At 37.4% G+C, this 18,257-nt stretch overlaps 1 protein-coding gene across 7 annotated transcripts in view; it reads left to right on the top strand.

The window, feature by feature from the left end:
- Positions 1–18,257, top strand: part of LOC106066013 (RNA binding protein fox-1 homolog 2-like) — a 142,157-nt gene that overhangs the window by 36,210 nt on the left and 87,690 nt on the right. The window contains exon 1 of one of the 7 annotated variants that reach the window (XM_013224978.2): positions 7,874–8,032. The exons of the other annotated variants lie outside the window; for them this stretch is intronic. The gene's annotated coding sequence lies outside the window, so the exon portion shown is untranslated. Of the gene's footprint in view, positions 1–7,873; positions 8,033–18,257 lie in introns of those variants that run through there. 7 annotated transcript variants of the gene reach the window in all.

Below are 18,257 nucleotides of genomic sequence, written 5' to 3'. Positions count from 1 at the left end.
TGCCAACTAATAGTCACCGTTCAACAAATGACGATATTCTTCAGGCATATAATATTATCGAAATCTCACATGGAATTAATGTCAATTGTGTACAGTTGGCAGGTAAATAATTGGGCAATTGTTATTTCTGAAGATGATGTTGTAATTTTAGATGTTGAATGTAAAAGAAACTCTAGCCAAGATGAAGGAAATGTTACAGTGAATCAGTCTAATGATATAGACTTCAATATTTTAGGTGATGGTTCTTTTTGTCGTGGGCCAATTTCACAAAAGGAAAAGTTCGTCAGTTGTTAAAATAATGGTACTGATGCTTCCTATTGGGGATGATTTAGTCACTTAATACCAAGTAATTGTATGACTTTTGTTGTCAACTATCTTCCACTTAGTCTATAGAAATGAAATACAAATTAGTCACTTAATAAGTGGTGGAAATAAAGTCCGAAATTGAAACATCAAAAGACGCATGAAAAACAGTCATCAGAATTGGAAAATCGGAAAACAAGGGCATCCAGCTACTAATACAATGAACAAGGAAGTCGTGGCTATGATTGATGTCAAGAAGAAAAACAATGGAAGGAGATATTGCACAGACTGTTTCTATAAAATCAGAATATTTGACATTTCGTGACCAGATTAACGACGTGTCTTTATTTCTGCTTCTTCTTCATCGTTCTCATATTTCTTGTTGGAGGTTTCAGATCAGTAATCCTGTATCAGAGATGAACTGTGCAGTGGTTTCCAGATCAGGCAGCTCAGATCAGTAATCCTGTATCAGAGATGAACTGTGCAGTGGTTTCCAGATCAGGCAGCTCAGATCAGTAATCCTATATCAGAGATGAACTGTGCAGTGGTTTCCAGATCAGGCAGCTCAGATCAGTAATCCTGTATCAGAGATGAACTGTGCAGTGGTTTCCAGATCAGGCAGCTCAGATCAGTAATCCTGTATCAGAGATGAACTGTGCAGTGGTTTCCAGATCAGGCAGCTCAGATCAGTAATCCTGTATCAGAGATGAACTGTGCAGTGGTTTCCAGATCAGGCAGTTCAGATCAGTAATCCTGTATCAGAGATGAACTGTGCAGTGGTTTCCAGATCAGGCAGCTCAGATCAGTAATCCTATATCTGAGATGAACCGCGCAGTGGTTTTGCAGATCAGGCAGTTTTCCGTATAGTTTTTGTTGTATAGAAGGGTTTTGGGGCCAGAGTCTTGTTTGGGCCTCTTAATATAGTATGCAGATTTGAAGGGCATGGTCAGCATTCTCTGGTTATGCTCCGCAGGGGCAGTTTTCGCTAGTCCCGACTTTTAGTTTCGGGAACATTCGTTGTCTCATTCTGTTGTGTCTGGTTGTGAGTTGAAAAATTATGCGTTGGTCATGTCGAGATACTTTATAATATGCGTCCTTTTTCTTGTAATTGGGATGTGAGCTGGTCCAATTCTCATTTATTTAGTCTTTATTGAATATAGAATTTCCAAAACGTGATGGAAATGTTGTATAAAACCCATAACTGAAAGTGTATGTATAATGTTGAAAAGTGTATCAATGTTTTAGAAAACCACGTACAAGATATATTTAAAATTACCTTTGTATTTTGTTTGACAGCACACCTGACATAGTGCACACCTGACATAGTACACTCTGATCAGATTCATAAGTTATAAGATTTTAAGGGAGAAAAGTGCTGGTGAGATTTACTTAGTTACATTACTTAAAATGTCTAGAATGGGGGTGAGCTTGAATTTATGACATGTCGAGCTCAGGAATATAAACAATGCAGCTTCGATGTATGGAGCCATAAAGGAGAACAGGAATTTTTAAGAACCAACAGAAAAGCTATTTAATAGATGTGTATAGCATTCACTTAATCTATATGGTCAACATTCTTTTTAGAAAATGCTTCTTCCCTAAAATTTTTGGTACAATGGAAATAATTTGTTCGTACTAAAATCCCAGGTGCAGCTTAAGATCTGTTGTCAGATGTCTTTATTTTACTTCTCTTTGCTTTATTTTTTTTTGGCGTGGAAAGTGTACTAGAAGGCCAAAGATGCACAAGAGTAGGTCTACCTTTAACCTATTGACAAAGTGGTGGCGAATTAAACTTTTTTCTTTACCAAAAGCATAACTCGTTCGACAATGAACAGACGACACTTTCACAGCGGGCACATTTATTACAAAATGAAATCGTTAAAGACATTAATTGTAAGTGGTTAATACGTTTTCAAGTTTGATATCTAGATAAGAAAAAAAACAACAACTTTGTAATTTACTTAAGGTTACATTGTTGCAAAATTGAACTATAGATAAATTGTCATCTCTAGTTGTTTAACCATCATTGAATGTAGTTCATTATAAATCATGTGTATTATGGCACAACAGACAAACAAAATAACACGAAATATTTTTGAGGGGTGGGGGGTGACACCCTGAACTGACCGCACCGGGTGACACCCACCCTAGTGACGCCACTGCTTCAAAGCAAAATTATATATATCATTTTCATCCCCAGTAAGTAATGGAAAACTGTTAATAGCGAACTCAGAAACTCTGTCCATAAATTCCAAGATGAATTCACTGCCAACTCAAACGAATTATAAGAATCTCAAAACTTAATTAATGTTATCAAACTTAAATAAAGGGCTTGAAAGCATCATTAATTAATTAATAAGTTCAACCCAGAGTTGACACTATTTCTGTTTGCAGAAAGACACACAAATGACTTAGTGTTAACCAGTTTGGTCAGTTTCTCAGAGATGTACTATCCCTAGTTTATTGTTGACTAAACAAACTTCTTTGCCTGTCATTGTGTGTTTGAATACAAAAACAACATTTGTAAGTTGCACCCTTCAATGCAACGTGATGACCTTTGATCTATTCTCGATGAATACATAAATAGAAAGGACTTCGCACACATCTATTTGTAGTCTTTGTCATAAGTATCTCTGTTCTAAAACAGAATAACAGGAACAGTCTCCCTAGATCTATTTACAGACTTCTGGGGTACAGCTTTGACGTTGTTGTCTTTCACATAAACATTTTTTTAGCGGCCCCCGTAAGGGGAAAAAGCCGCTATTAGGTTTGTGCAAAATGTCCGTCTGTCCATCTGTCCGTCTGTCACACTCAGATCTCGAAAACTAGAAGAGATATGATAAATATTATTTCATCATTAAATGCGGCTTGAAAATTTTAGGTGCAACGGCTACTTTTGGTTTTCTAAAAGCAAACTGTTTAATTTATAAAATTAATTATGCAAGCGATTTTTTCAAAAAAATACACCGATTCTAAAACAATTACGTTAATGTAAGGGAGGCAATGTTACAATAATTTTTTTTTATTTTCAGTATCACCAAGTCAAATATATTTATAAAATGTACAGGAAATGTTTACAACAAATATAAATAATAGTTACAGCCTAGTTACAGGCGTTTTTTCTAGTCAACTAGCTGCTAAAGTAAAAAGAAAACATTTCTGTTTGTTTATAAAGGCTGATAATGCACTTTGTATGTAAATATCACGCACATTTTTTAAAATGGACTTTTTATGCAGCGCCTTTCGTGCAGTAGCGTAACGTCGCAACATGAGATGATGCTAAACCAATGCCTTAAATTTAAAAAAAATCAAATTTTATTTATTTTTTGTTAAGTGCCCCCATCCGAATAAAAGAAGATTATTTTGTGCGTTTTGTCTGTTGGTCGGTTTGTCCGTCACAATTAGATTAACAAATAACACTAGAGGCTCTTCTAACTTATATTAGATTTTATTTCCATGCTTAAACATTGCAAGAAACACATGGTCTTTAATATATTGTTCCGTTTTTTTTATGTAAATAGCATATAAATGCTAAATAAAATATCTATACTGATTTATATTTCATTAACTATAAAGTTGTTCCGGATATTGTTTTATAAAAAATAAATTATGTCAAATGATTGTTTAAAATCGTATAATCGACTAATATTACACTCTCTCTCTTCCTCTCTCTCTTTCTCTCGCATCCATTCTATCTCACTGTAGACTGTCGTTCGATGGTCCAAGGCTCGAATCCCTGTCCGCTGCCATCCTTCGCCGATCTGTGGGAGGTTTTGGCTAGGATGTAATTATCGCCAACTCTAAAATAACAAAAACAAAAAACTAAACATCTCTTTCTCATTCTCTCTCTCTCTCTCTCTCAATCATTCTTTTTTTTTCTCCATCCTCAGTCTGTCGACCCCCCCCCCCCTTGCCAGTTTCACTCTTCTTCTTCTTCTTATCTTATATAATACAGACGTTACTTCAAAAAAGAAGATGATTACGTCCTACGCGTCATGCATTTAGTCATGCATATTAACCAATGACTTAAATTCTGCCAAGTCACTGGTTTTCCTGGCTAGCTCAGGCAACCCATTCCATGCTCTAATAGCACTAGGGAAGAAGGAGTATTTGTACAAATTTGTCCTAGCATATGGGACGAGGAATGTGCCTTTATCTTTGTGTCGTTCAGAGTATTTTATTAAATTTTGTTTTTGTATTTGAAGATTATGGTTCAGTGTTTTATGTATTATTGCTACTTTACTTTTGAGCCTTCTGTCCTGAAGGCTTTCTAAATTTAGTGATTTTACTAAAGGTGTTACTCTAGTCAAATGTGAATATTCGTTTGTTATGAATCGCACTGCTCTATTTTGTGTCTGTTCTAGTTTCTTAATGTTTTCTTGAGTTGAGGGGTCCCAAACAGAGGATGCATATTCTATTATTGGCCTAACCAAGGTTAAATAACATTTTAGTTTTATTTTCTTATTTGATTTATAGAAATTTCTTTTAATAAATCCTAATGCTTTGTTTGATTTTTTTGTAGTTTCATCAATATGTGGATTCCATGACAGTTTTTCATTTATTATAACACCTAGGTATTTTGCGTTTTTAGTCTGTGTTACTGGTTTGCCATGAATAAGATAAGTGGAATTAATTTGTTTTAGTTTTTTTGTTACTCTTAACAACTGACATTTTTCTGGGTGGAAAGACATGCTCCAATTTGATTCCCATTTCTGTAATTCATCTAATTCTCTTTGTAAAATATCTGTGTCTTGTGTTGTTTTTATTGTTCTATATATTATGCAATCGTCTGCAAATAATCTGACTTTTGTTCCTGGAGTAATGCAATTTGGTAAATCATTTATGTAAATTAAAAATAGTAGTGGACCCAAGACTGTTCCTTGAGGTACACCTGAGTTTACTGTTATCGGTGTTGATTTAGAACCATTTATTATTACAGTTTGTTCTCTCCCTATCAGAAAGTCTTTAATCCACTGATGCAGTGGACCATTAATGCCGAAATATTTTAATTTTTTAAGCAAGCTATGGTGGTGAACTTTGTCAAAAGCCTTAGAAAAATCTAGTAAGATAGCATCTATTTGTTCACTATTATCTAAACCTTTTGAAAAATCATCAATTAGTCCTATTAGTTGTGTTTCACATGATCTATATTTCCTAAAGCCATGTTGGTATGGTGTGAGGACATTATGTTTGTCTAAGTGGTTTATGATGTTGCTACATATTATGTGTTCTAGGATTTTACATGTGATGCTGGTAAGTGATACTGGTCTGTAGTTTCCTGGGTCAGATTTTTCTCCTTTTTTAAATAGGGGGGTGACATTAGCTTCTTTCCCACAATATCTCTGCTCTATCAGTGTAGTATGAACCCTTCTGTTCTATGTGTGCAAGCCAACTCGGCCACCATTCAACCCAATACTGGAAACGAAAACAGGTCAAAGGCCAGGTTACATAGTAATCTATCTGGCGCGGTAATTACTTGATGAACGCTAACTTCCACCGATCAATTCCATAGGCCCCGAAAGTATATAATTGTGCAAATAGTGTGACATGTACTTAGTGTTAGTGGGATGCCTTATATATATAATATATACAGCGGCGTAGCAACCATTCACTAGCGGGTCCATAAATTTTGTTTGGGGAGGGGGGGGGCAATAGTTACCACCTGGTACAATCCTCTTTCATTTTATATTTACTAATGATTGAATTTGATATTAGAGTCTTGTATGTCGTTCTATACAAATGGGTTCAAATATCAATAAGTAGCTTATAGTATCAAGATTCTCACCTAATTTTGTTCTCACACTATGATTTCTGCTTAAAAATTGGACCACCCCCCCATCCAAAAGTCTACAGTGGGGAGGGCAGCAGCTGTAATCGCCCTCCCCCCCCCCACTTTTCATCGCCACAGAAGCGGCCAAGATACCAGAAGGGAGCGACATATTATTACGACTATTTAAAATGTCAATAAGTAGCTTTTATCATAGAGTTATGTAACTAATTATCTTAACAAACAGTGATCTGTGCAAAAAAAAAATTGATCACCCCCCCCCCCATCGAAAGTTAAGGGTCGGGAGGTGCGGAATTGATGCGATCGTCCCACCCCACCAAATCGGCCAACATACTAGACGGAGGGGGGCGATATAATCAAAAAATAGGTTAAAATATAAATAATCTGGATATATTATTCACATAAGTATAGAATTCGTATAAATTGTGTGATTTCTCTACTAAAATTAGTCCGCCCCCCCCCCCCCTGGATCCGCTAGTGGGTTCATTTCATGTGAGCCGACCACCATTAGGGGCCTAAACTATGGGCTTAGCCAGGATATTTGTTTTTTGGGGGGTGGGGGGCGGAGCTGTTTGGGTGATTTATTCCCCCCCCCTTCTTCATACATATATAATATAAATAAAAAAAATATATCAATCAATCAATCAATAACTATATATATATATATATATATATATATATATATATATATATATATAATATATATATATATATATATATATATATATATATATATATATATATACGTAATTAATATATAGATAGAATAGTCTCTTTCTGTGGTTCTGTGCCTTTTAGATTTATTATCGACTAGCAAAATATCGCTTGTATTGTTTTTTTAAGAGGTCGAGATAGATTTAGATCTATATTTGTATGCCAATGACTATTAAAATAAAGTATTTGAACTTCTTGTTTGGGTTAAATTTCGCAAATTAAATTATTTTTATTAACTGAACGCTGACAGTGGCGTTTTAATTAATCGCGAGGATTGGTGCTTTGCGGATTGAAGGACACCACGAAATGACAATTTTGTCTGTTTTTAAGGAAATTTGCATGAGTTTTCAGAAGATTTTAATAATTTCAGGAGATTTTCATGACTTTTTCGTATATTTTGCAATTTCATGAGAATTCCAGGAACCCGTTAAAGTGGTTTAATTTACACCTAGAATTCACGCGAGGCCTATGAAAGTGCGGGGCCCACTGCGGTAGCCTAAGACCGGTCCTGCTTAACATTGTTTCGTTTATATAATAAAAATCCTCTATTTTAATAACCCATTTCATCAAATGAAATCATTTCATCAAATGAAATGTTTGGTTCTTAGAGTGTCTAGATCTAGTTCTAGCTGGTGTCTAGTTCTAGCTGGTGTCTAGTTCTAGCTGGTGTCTAGTTCTATCTAAACATTTTATAAAAGATGTTTCTGTTCATGATTACAAAAACAGAATATCGTGATCGATGACGCACTAGACTTAATCCCACTTCTAGCAGGCTTGGGTTTTTTGTGATTCACTTTTGAATGTCCCCAAAAACTGGTCAATAAAATAAACATCCCACCGTTTCGCTTCTTCCTGTTCTGCACCCCTCCACTCCCTCCTTTTGTCAACTCTTGCGTCTCCTCTTCCCCCCTACCACCACATCTTCTCCCCCCCCCCCTCAGGTGGAACAGAATGCGATACCTGTCGGTGACCTAGGGGACATTACCTAGGATGCGAACAACAGGCGACACGCTGTCTATTTTTTGTTACCTTCCGCTCCCACCTCCCCCCCCCCCTTTATTGTGGTCGCGCAGAGTGAGAGTGAGAGAGGGGTAGAGAACGGAAAGGTGTGCAGTAGTTTTCTCCTTCTGTGCTTCATACATTGTGTTCTATAGGTACATCTCAGCAGAAGTTCGATCAGGATTTTTCTCAAATATTTAACCACATTGAACACTTGGATTTACCATAGTAAGTTGTAGTCACAGTTTAGTGTGTTTAGAGACTTGCGTCGTAGATCTAGTTGTTGTTTTTTCAAGTGCTGGATTTAACGCGAGGGACTACAGTGACAAAATGTTTGGACTGTTTTCTTTATGAGTGTGTACCGAAGTGTCTTTATTATTTATTTTTTTTTTTTGGGTTTCGACAGTGTGTGTTACAGGACACAGGTGGTAACAACGTATTGGGTGTATTTAGCTCAATTTTAGTGTTGAGTCTATGTCCGTGGAGGATCATGTTATCAGACCTGTGGCGGTCTTTAGTTGACAGGAATGTGGTGACATCTGGGCAGCTTGTAAATATAGAGAGATCAAACACGAATGGTGTTTTAAGCTTTAAAAGTTTTGTCTTGCAGCGACTTTGGTCTGTAAGTTCAAGCTTCACGCATTTGCCTTTTATTCTTGTTGCCTTTGGGTTGTAATTTCTTCTTTGTCTTTAAAAAATACGGACATGTCTTCAATGGGTGATTGGTTAAAAGTAGTCATCTAGATAACAAAGTAATCCTACTAGAGAGTGGGAGGGCCTTGTATTTAGTACTAAATTTATCTAGTAGGCCTATCCCTACATTTGTAATGTTACTTCAATATCTTCCACAGTGTGTTAATGGTCAGTTCACTGCATAGCCGCGCATGCGTTAACCTGTCCACAGTAGGTTAAAGGTCACAGAGGGTTTTTCTTGTCGATCTTTCTCCCTGACCTCTTCCCCAACCCTTAATATCTTTATCTTTTCTCTCTCTCCACTCTCTCTTTCATTTTTCGTTTTTATCTGCCGTTCTTTATTCGTTCTTATGTCTTTTATTGTCACGTTCTCTTTACGCTTTTAAAAAACGTTATCTCTCTCTCTCTCTCTCTTTCTCTCTGTCGTGCTATAATTCCTTGCCCAGTTATTAACGGCGTATTACTAACCAGTCCATTACCAACACGTGTGTATGTGTACGCCAGAGTTGAAGGTCAACAATGGCCTGCTCAACAAGTAAATTTTTACTACTCTCAGCGATCAGAATGTTTTGTTTATCACCGTCACTAAAAGCTTGGACCTCGCTAGAGTGTCAGGGACTAACAGATAGACTTGACAGTCACTAAAAGCTAGGACCTCGCTAGAGTGTCAGGGACTAACTGATAGACTTGATGTTTGTTAAAACTGTGCAGTGTAAGCAAACTCCTTTTCATTAGTCCGAATGGAACAATGGTGACTGTTCAGCAATAGTCAATTATAAACTCAGTGATTCTCATCATGGATACGCATACTACTTATGGTCATGGGGGGAGGGGTACTTAACGTATTAGAGTACCTTGAAAATGTGAATGAAAGTTCTTCCGCCAAGGACAATAACTCTGTAGAATGGATTTGCTTTCAATGTGTCATCACAAAAAAGGAGGAGTTAGTTATGGGCGACGAGAACGTCTGGGTTCAGGGGCGTAGCAAGGTACGGGACACGTGAGCCCGGGTTCAAGAGTGTAATCATTTATCAGCTCGAGGTTTGACATAAGAATCGAATCCTCCTGTATATATGAGTCATAAAAAAAAGACATTCCAGTGTACATAGCGCGTTGTATGTAGTTACTTCAGTTGCCACTTCTTACAAGTTATAGTCTCGTGATACCGGTACTTAAGTGTCTACTTCAAACTAATGAACGACTATCTTCTTATGTAGACCTCCAATAATCACTGGCCCTGTTGCAATTAGCTTTTCGCCACTGCCTGGATTAACGCCAGGGTAAAGTTAGTGAACTAGAGAATATTTAGGCGCATACATTTTTTTTTCTTCATTTTAATTGCAAATAAAGCGTAGACTTTTGGTTCATGGCCCATCCACATGTTAGAATATATCACTATGACTAATGGCTTAAGTAATCCATAACCACTTCTGTGACCTGGCCAGTCACTGCAGGTCTGTGTTGTGTCACAGTGGGTGTGTGTAGAACACATTGCAAGCCAACACATGAAATCAATCTCTTTCACTGCTCAAACTTTTCCCCTAGCAATTACCACAGCCTTTTACCTCCCCCCCCCCCGCTCTCTCCCTCCCCCCCCCCCCCCTCTCTCTCTCCCTCCCCTCATGACAACATAAATGACACAATTGGGGATCGAAATGAAGACTTGAGGTGGGGCGGGTTCAGGGAGTGCTGGTGACAGCAAGTGACAGTCTATAGATTCTAAGTCTAGCAGACACACTTTGTGTGACCGACACCAGACAATGGTCAAACAACAAACTCTGACGACACTAAATGGCCAGTGTTTCTGCTATTTACTAATGTCGTGCTTTGGATGCAGTATCATTGGCGGATCTAGGATATGAGGCTTACTTCGCCTACCTCCCCCGGTTAAAAAAAAGTCAATACATAAGTGTGTATATATTTACACTATAAAATACAAAATTAAAATTCGCTCAAAATGTCTAGATAATCTCTGGTATGTCCTAGAGAATCTCCTATTAAAATGCGCAAGGACCTGCAAGAACTGAACATAGTTGTGAGCGCAAGGACCTGCAAGAATTGAACATAGTTGTGAGCTTGTGAGTCAAACAAATGTTGCAGTGGCTCTTCTCTTTTATTTTTTTTTAAAGCGTATAGTAGTGCTGGGGTGGGGGGGGGGCGTTCTTCTCTCCATGTCTTTTATAGAGATTTGTTTTTATGTTAGAGTTTCAAATTTGTTTTATTCAATTAATTCGTACACGAAAGATAACTTGAATAAAAAAAAATCTTTGCTGACGATCTCGAAACGCTTTGAAAACATGACAGTGGGTCTAGACCCGACGACAAACTTGTCGATACTACTTGGTATTTCATTGGTTACATTTCTTTTTGGTTTTATATGAGACCTGAATAAGTATTTGCTTTTATTTGCTAACTCGTGGTAACACCAGTACAAAGATTAAAATAAAATCAAAAAAAAAAAAAAAGACTCTATTCATACTGTGTAGGCTTGTGTCACTTCCTCTCTCCATCTCTCGACGTGCCTGTGATGACAAGTACATAATTCTTGTAGATCAATAGTTGAGTAACACGTGACCTATCAGTCCTGCATCATCTACCTATCGCCTATTGATCACACGTGTGCTGAGTTGCTTGTACATAAGGTACACCTCCTCAGAAAGTGGTCATGGTACATAGTTCAGTGACGGCATGCAATTGCTCGTCAATATTGACATGCTATTGACCAGCGGTCACGGATCATTGAAAATGAGCAAGGCTATTACATAAAGCTTCTTACTGGACTAAAAGCTCCATTTAGTTTGAGTTAGATGGTCCACTAGATATGAAGATCAAATGTTTCTGTTGTCAGTGGAAGATTATTAGCTCATTGTATTTGTATCCTAACCTAAAGCAGATCGCTTGTCTGGCTAGTTCGGCATCTTGCACTTGAGTCCAAGACTACATTTATGACTTATTAATCATGCATAAGACTTCCGCTGGTTCATTTGTTTTCTCGTTGAATATTAATTCGTTTATGATGTTCAGACGTTTATTTTTAGTTTCTTTATAACATAGACACATTAATTGTTACCGGTACTTATCTTATAACTTACAGACGTTTGTTAGTTGTCTTATAAGTTTCGTTGTACACCTTCCATCAAGGAGGAGAATTATGTTCTAAAACTTCAACCCACGTGTCATGTTTTTTTTTTTGGGGGGGGGGGGGGGGAAGATCTCAATATAATTATTGTAGTAGAAGGCCTGTGGCGTTTCGCTGGTTAATAGCAGTGGTTCTCATTCAGTTGAGTCCCTTTGTAAAAAAAATAAATAATTAGAGCAGTAGTTATGTTACTCAACGAAATTATGAAACGACTTGTGAATGCAGAAGATTATCACAATCCCCGTGGTCAAGACATTAGCTGATCAGGCAAATGTGGCAGAAGTAGAGACTCAATTTAGAGCAGCGTTTCTCAACCTTTTATGTTCGGCGACATTTTTTAGCATTCCTCACTACGCCGTGACCCCCCAGACGTAAATTTTTTTCATTCATTACTAACTGTCCGTTCGCTAAAGTAGATCTAGAAAGCTCAACAACTTGTGTTCAAACGAAAACTGAGGTATCCTAATAAAAAGGACCTTAACATTAACACTGACTCTTGACCTTACAGACGAAAGTCCAGAACTTTAAAAAACACGACCAGGCGTAACGATACGTTATGCAGTGATGCGCATTAACTTCCTGTTAAAAATATTTCTGCTGCTACAATTAAAATGTTTGAAATCAATTCTGATTCAGTTGTCTGCAAAATCTAACAATAAAAACAGTAAATTCCAATGAAAAAAAGAACAAACTCTGTCAAGTTTTACATGTTAGAATTGACCCCCCCCCCCCCCCCAAAAAAAAAAAAAATAAAAATAAATAAATAAAAAAATCCATATTTTGGATTGTCTTAAGCAAATTGTTAATCGACCCCAAGGGGGTTGCGACCCACAGGCTGAGAACCCCTGATTTAGAGTAAACCCCCCCCCCCCCACTTTCATCAACGGGTACCGTAGGTCAAACAAAAACAAACAGATCTGTGATTCCAATTGGTCCACTTGACATCACGGGAAGGGAGTCATGGCTAATTCCCAGACACAGTCTTTTGTTTATGATTTATGTGCATATCTGGGATGTTTAGAGTCTGTAACACAGTATCTTTAGTCGAAGTATTAACATCCTTTTTTTTTAAAACGCGCGCACACACATGTGCTTACGACAGGCATGTGTAACCCCACAGACTAGTGACATGTGGGAAATAACAAAACGCTATTTGTGACTCAGCTGTGTACTAGGAATTCAGTTTTACATTCCTGGCATAACTATTCTACGTCAGATTTCAAATTGTGTGTTTTTAGGAAACCCCCAGGTCGTCGCCCCACCCCCGTCCTAACCTCAACCCATCTTTTGTATTAGGAGATGAAGCAAGAAGTAAAATAGGGTGGGATAGTTTAAATTTATTTTGAATCAATCCTGTAATTATTCTTAAATTGGACCTCATTCACCAATCGTAAACAAACAACATTTAGCCACGTGATAATATTGATAAAACAATGAAAATGACGTATCACGTGACAGCCTTTATGGATTGCGTAATTTGTATAGAAGATATAGAGAACCACGTTGCAAAATGTTGTTTGTTTACGATTGGTGAATGAGGTCCATTAAGCTAGTTAATCTAGACTAACTATACTAAATGTGTACGATTGGAAATATTTTTATTACTGATTTTGTTTTGATTTTCATATTTTTAGCACGCTCATTGTAACATGGTCCAATCACTTTTGTCGACCTTTTTTTTTTTTTTGGGGGGGGGATGGGAGGTGGTGTCTACAAGAAGGTTTCCGTGCTGCCTTTTCAAAAGCAATTTTTAAAAAGTTGGTTACTCTGAATTCGAACTCGAGCCTCCATAATGGAAAGCCGACACGATGGCTACTGAGCAGTACAAGCACCTATAAAAATAGAATGTTTTATGGCTTTTATCCAACGACTTCTCTACACAAGGCTTACCTCCCCTTTGCTAATACTGTCTCTCTATAAAAATAAATGTAATTGATTACAACTAATTGATAAATAACTGGCCAATTTTTTATTGATTCCTATGTTGTCATTGACAATGAATAATTATGCAAAGTTTGAACTTGATGCAAGAATAGGAAGTGGGAAAAATACCGTGTACACACTTTGTACCAGAATTGATATAAAAAGTATATAGATGTAGGTTCACTCCACTATATGCTAGAGTTAAACGTATTTCTAATCATGACATTAACATGACATCTAGTGGAGATGTTCAAGGTCTACTCAACAATGTCAAGGACGCTCAATGGAACTTCAACGTTGCCAACTACAGCCTAACTTCAACAATGTCCTAATGCGTGTCAGTTAAACTTCGGATTGAAAAAAAAAAGAAGTTGTAGATGAAGTCATAGAGTGAAGGTCTAAAGCTTCCTTCAAAGTCATTGCTGTGTGTGTGTGTGCTACACAACGGAAGAGACTAGACCACGCCCATTCTTGCAATGCTTACAAATTGTAAAATCACTCAATCAAGAAAAAGCCTAGCTCATCAGCACTTCCTTCACCTTTCTCTTTCTACACCGGATACACCAGAAAGCTATCTATTTACAGTGCTTTCGTTTTGTATGAAAATCGCTAGTAAACAATTTGCATTAACAATGAATGAACATTGTCCCAGTACGTGAAGCAATGAGGTGTAAAAAAAAATAAAAAAAAAAATAGATAGCTGGGAAGAGGGGGCGAGAACAATATGTTAAAATTTTTGTTAAAGAATTCCCCCGCAATGACTGGACACTATATATGGCAATGTAAGCGTCGATAAAGACACATCTATCTATATCACATATTCTCTGAGGCGAATGTTGAAGATTGCCACATCGAGTCCGCTCTATTACCACGGCCGGGACTCCAGTAATAGTGTTGAATATTTCCGAGTTGACGTGTTTAGTCCGCTCTATTACCACGGCCGGGACTCTAGTAATAGAGTTGAAGATTTCCGAGTTGACGTGTTTAGTCCGCTCTATTACCACGGCCGGGACTCTAGTAATAGAGTTGAAGATTTCCGAGTTGACGTGTTTAGTCCGCTCTATTACCACGGCCGGGACTCTAGTAATAGAGTTGAAGATTTCCGAGTTGACGTGTTTAGTCCGCTCTATTTGTATTACCACAGCCGGGACTCCAGTAATAGTGTTGAATATTTCCGAGTTGACGTGTTTAGTCCGCTCTATTTGTATTACCACAGCCGGGACTCCAGTAATAGTGTTGAATATTTCCGAGTTGACGTGTTTAGTCCGCTCTATTTGTATTACCACAGCCGGGACTCCAGTAATAGTGTTGAATATTTCCGAGTTGACGTGTTTAGGCTAGGGATGAAACATTAGATCGATGGTCAAGGCAAATTAAAAAAAAACAAACAAAAAACTAAGAAGACTCAAAGAGAGGCTGAGTTTGGAGGTAGGCCAGAACAACATACAAAATATTAACACGGAAAAAAAAACTAGAGATGTGATTCCACCCGTTCTCATTCCCCACACCCCCCTCTTTATTTTCTCGCGCAGTACTGAGAGATGTTCTAGAATCTAGTGTAATCACTTTAAATTAACATTAAAAAACTATGAGGAGAATGGTTCAATACATTGCAGTGTTCCTAACAGATGACTGTAAATACATGCTCATAACAGCTGACTGTAAATACATGTTCATAACAGCTGACTGTAAATACATGTTCATAACAGCTGACTGTAAACACATGCTCATAACAGCTGACTGTAAATACATGTTCATAACAGCTGACTGTAAATACATGCTCATAACAGCTGACTGTAAATACATTCTCATAACAGCTGACTGTAAATACATTCTCATAACAGCTGACTGTAAATACATGCTCATAACAGCTGACTGTAAATACATGTTCATAACAGCTGACTGTAAATACATGCTCATAACAGCTGACTGTAAATACATTCTCATAACAGCTGACTGTAAATACAAGCTCATAACAGCTGACTGTAAATACATTCTCATAACAGCTGACTGTAAATACATGCTCATAACAGCTGACTGTAAATACATGCTCATAACAGCTGACTGTAAATACATGTTCCTAACAGCTGACTGTAAATACATGCTCATAACAGCTGACTGTAAATACATGCTCATAACAGCTGACTGTAAATACATGCTCATAACAGCTGACTGTAAATACATGTTCATAACAGCTGACTGTAAATACATGTTCCTAAGAGCTGACTGTAAATACATGTTCCTAACAGCTGACTGTAAATACATGTTCCTAAGAGCTGACTGTAAATACATGTTCCTAACAGCTGCAGCTGACTGTAAATACATGTTCCTAACAGCTGACTGTAAATACATGCTCATAACAGCTGACTGTAAATACATGTTCCTAACAGCTGACTGTAAATACATGTTCCTAACAGCTGACTGTAAATACATGTTCCTAACAGCTGACTGTAAATACATGCTCATAACATCTGACTGTAAATACATTTATGTGCTACGTCTGTTTTAGGAAACATTCCAAACGAACCCTGAAAAGAAACGGTCCTAGTTTTAGATCTCTCTCTCTCTCTGTTTGTTTTTATGGAACTCTTTATTGTTAGTTCCTGTTGACACGTGATTTATTGTACGACGTTCATAGAAGACTCCCACCCCCCAGGTAGCCTATTTCCTGTGTACTTTGAGAGAAGGCTGTAAGTATCCCTCGATTTGTGTATATCTGATCACTTCGTCCAACCGTAGATATGTATGTATTCGTACTATGTAACAGTACTGATATATATGAGTAATTTTAAAACACACCTCACAATATAAAATGCCCAGAAGATAGTCCCGTGACATTATCCCGTGGAGTTTCTGTTCAATAATTGTATTACATTTAGATCTATATTTCTACCCTTCATCGATGAGCTGATTGTATGAATAAGTTAATCTTGATGACCAAAAAGACGTCTTAATATTTTCTCAATAGTGACGTTTAGCTAAGTTACACAAAATCCACTAGCGGAATTGTAGTACAGAAATCACACAATTTGAATACGAATGTATTAGTTATGCTACTAATGTATAATAATTATTTATATTTCAACCTATTTCAAACTATGCTAGGACACATTTGTACAAAAGCTCCTTCTTCCCTAGCGCTATTAGAGCATGGAATGGGTTGCCTGAAATAGCCAGGAAAACCAGTGCCTTGGCGGAGTTTAGGTCATTTGTTAATATGCATGACTAAATGCATGACGCGTAGGACGTAATCATCTTCTTTTTTGAAGTAACGTCTATATCATATAAGATAAAATAAGATATTTTTAGATTATTTCGCCCTCCCTCTAGTATGTTGGCCGATTTGGTGGGATGGGGAGGTTGCGATGGCATTAATCCCCCCTCCCCAACCATAAACTTTCGAGTTGGGGGGGGGGGCGGTCCAATTTATTTGTTAACGGAATCAATTTAATATCTATATAATTAAAACTTGTTATTGATATTTCAACCGATCTTTATATTATGTCGTTCCCCTGTTAGCAGATTGGATGGGGTGAGGGGTGGCTAATATATCCACTGCCCTTCCCACCTAAACCCTTTGAGTTGGGGGGGGGCGGTCCTACTTTTAATTAGAAATCATAGTTTGTGAACAAAATGAGTTGAATTCCAATATAATGTCTCTATTATGTCGCTACACTTCACGAGCTCGTCTTGTTTCTAGTTAATTAGAGAAACAGTTTTGTGTGAGAACGAGCTCTCATTTGTTATAATCTCGAGCTGCAACTATTGTGTCACTAGCCTATGTATCCTTACGTTGGGGCACATAATTAAATATTGTTTTTGAGCTTTTAGTTAATAGTAATAATTGATTAATATTCAAGAGACATTTGACCCAGTTTGTGTTTATGTTGCCTTGATGTTATACTGATGCAACCGTTTCTACGTGAGTATCCATAGCTGATAGAGAGCATTGACTTCCCCATTATTTCGTCTTTCGACTAGAAACTAAAGGTTTGGGAGAAGCCGGTCGTTTGCAAGAATAGCTCAAGCATAAGAGTATTTTATTTTCTCATTTTTATTTCATGTTAAAGTCATAAAAACACAACAAATTATTCGACTAGCACACAGCCATTTCTAGCCTAGCACATTGTACATCTATTTCTGGCGACATACTTCCACCCGACACCCGTTTTAACATCCGCTTATAGATTCACTTCCTGAAAAAAAAAAAAGCGTGTGTTGCCAACTCTTGACCTAGCAATCCCTTTCAATAATTATTGGCGACAGGCAGTCGAGGTGCGGTGTTGTCTATCCAAACAACACCCGTAGCCAATCGTCCTATTAGCATAAACATATCCCAGATTCCAGCGCGACACACCTTTGTGGGTAAACACATACATGTAAATGAGAATCATAATTGTTAACCTCTCTTAGAATTGAATGTTGCAGGTACACTGCCGACTCCCCTCCCCCCCCCCGACCCTTACCTAATTGTTCTTTTTTTAAAAAAATGTATCTGTCGTATTTCAATTCTTTAGATCAGCGCACCAGCAAATGATCAGGGATTGGGATTGTCGCTTTAGACAAAATCCCCCTTTCAAAACACACACACACACACAAACACACTAACATAGACACTCCGTGTTATTTTTAATTTTTAGGGCTTTTTTTTTTTTTACAGAACTAATTACGTAGTATTAGGTCAAACATTCAATTAAA

Source organism: Biomphalaria glabrata, chromosome 2 (genome assembly GCF_947242115.1).
Source record: "Biomphalaria glabrata chromosome 2, xgBioGlab47.1, whole genome shotgun sequence".
NCBI classification, from domain to species: domain Eukaryota; kingdom Metazoa; phylum Mollusca; class Gastropoda; family Planorbidae; genus Biomphalaria; species Biomphalaria glabrata.
Note: the sequence above shows the minus strand (reverse complement) of the source record. Positions and strands in the feature narration are given on the sequence as shown.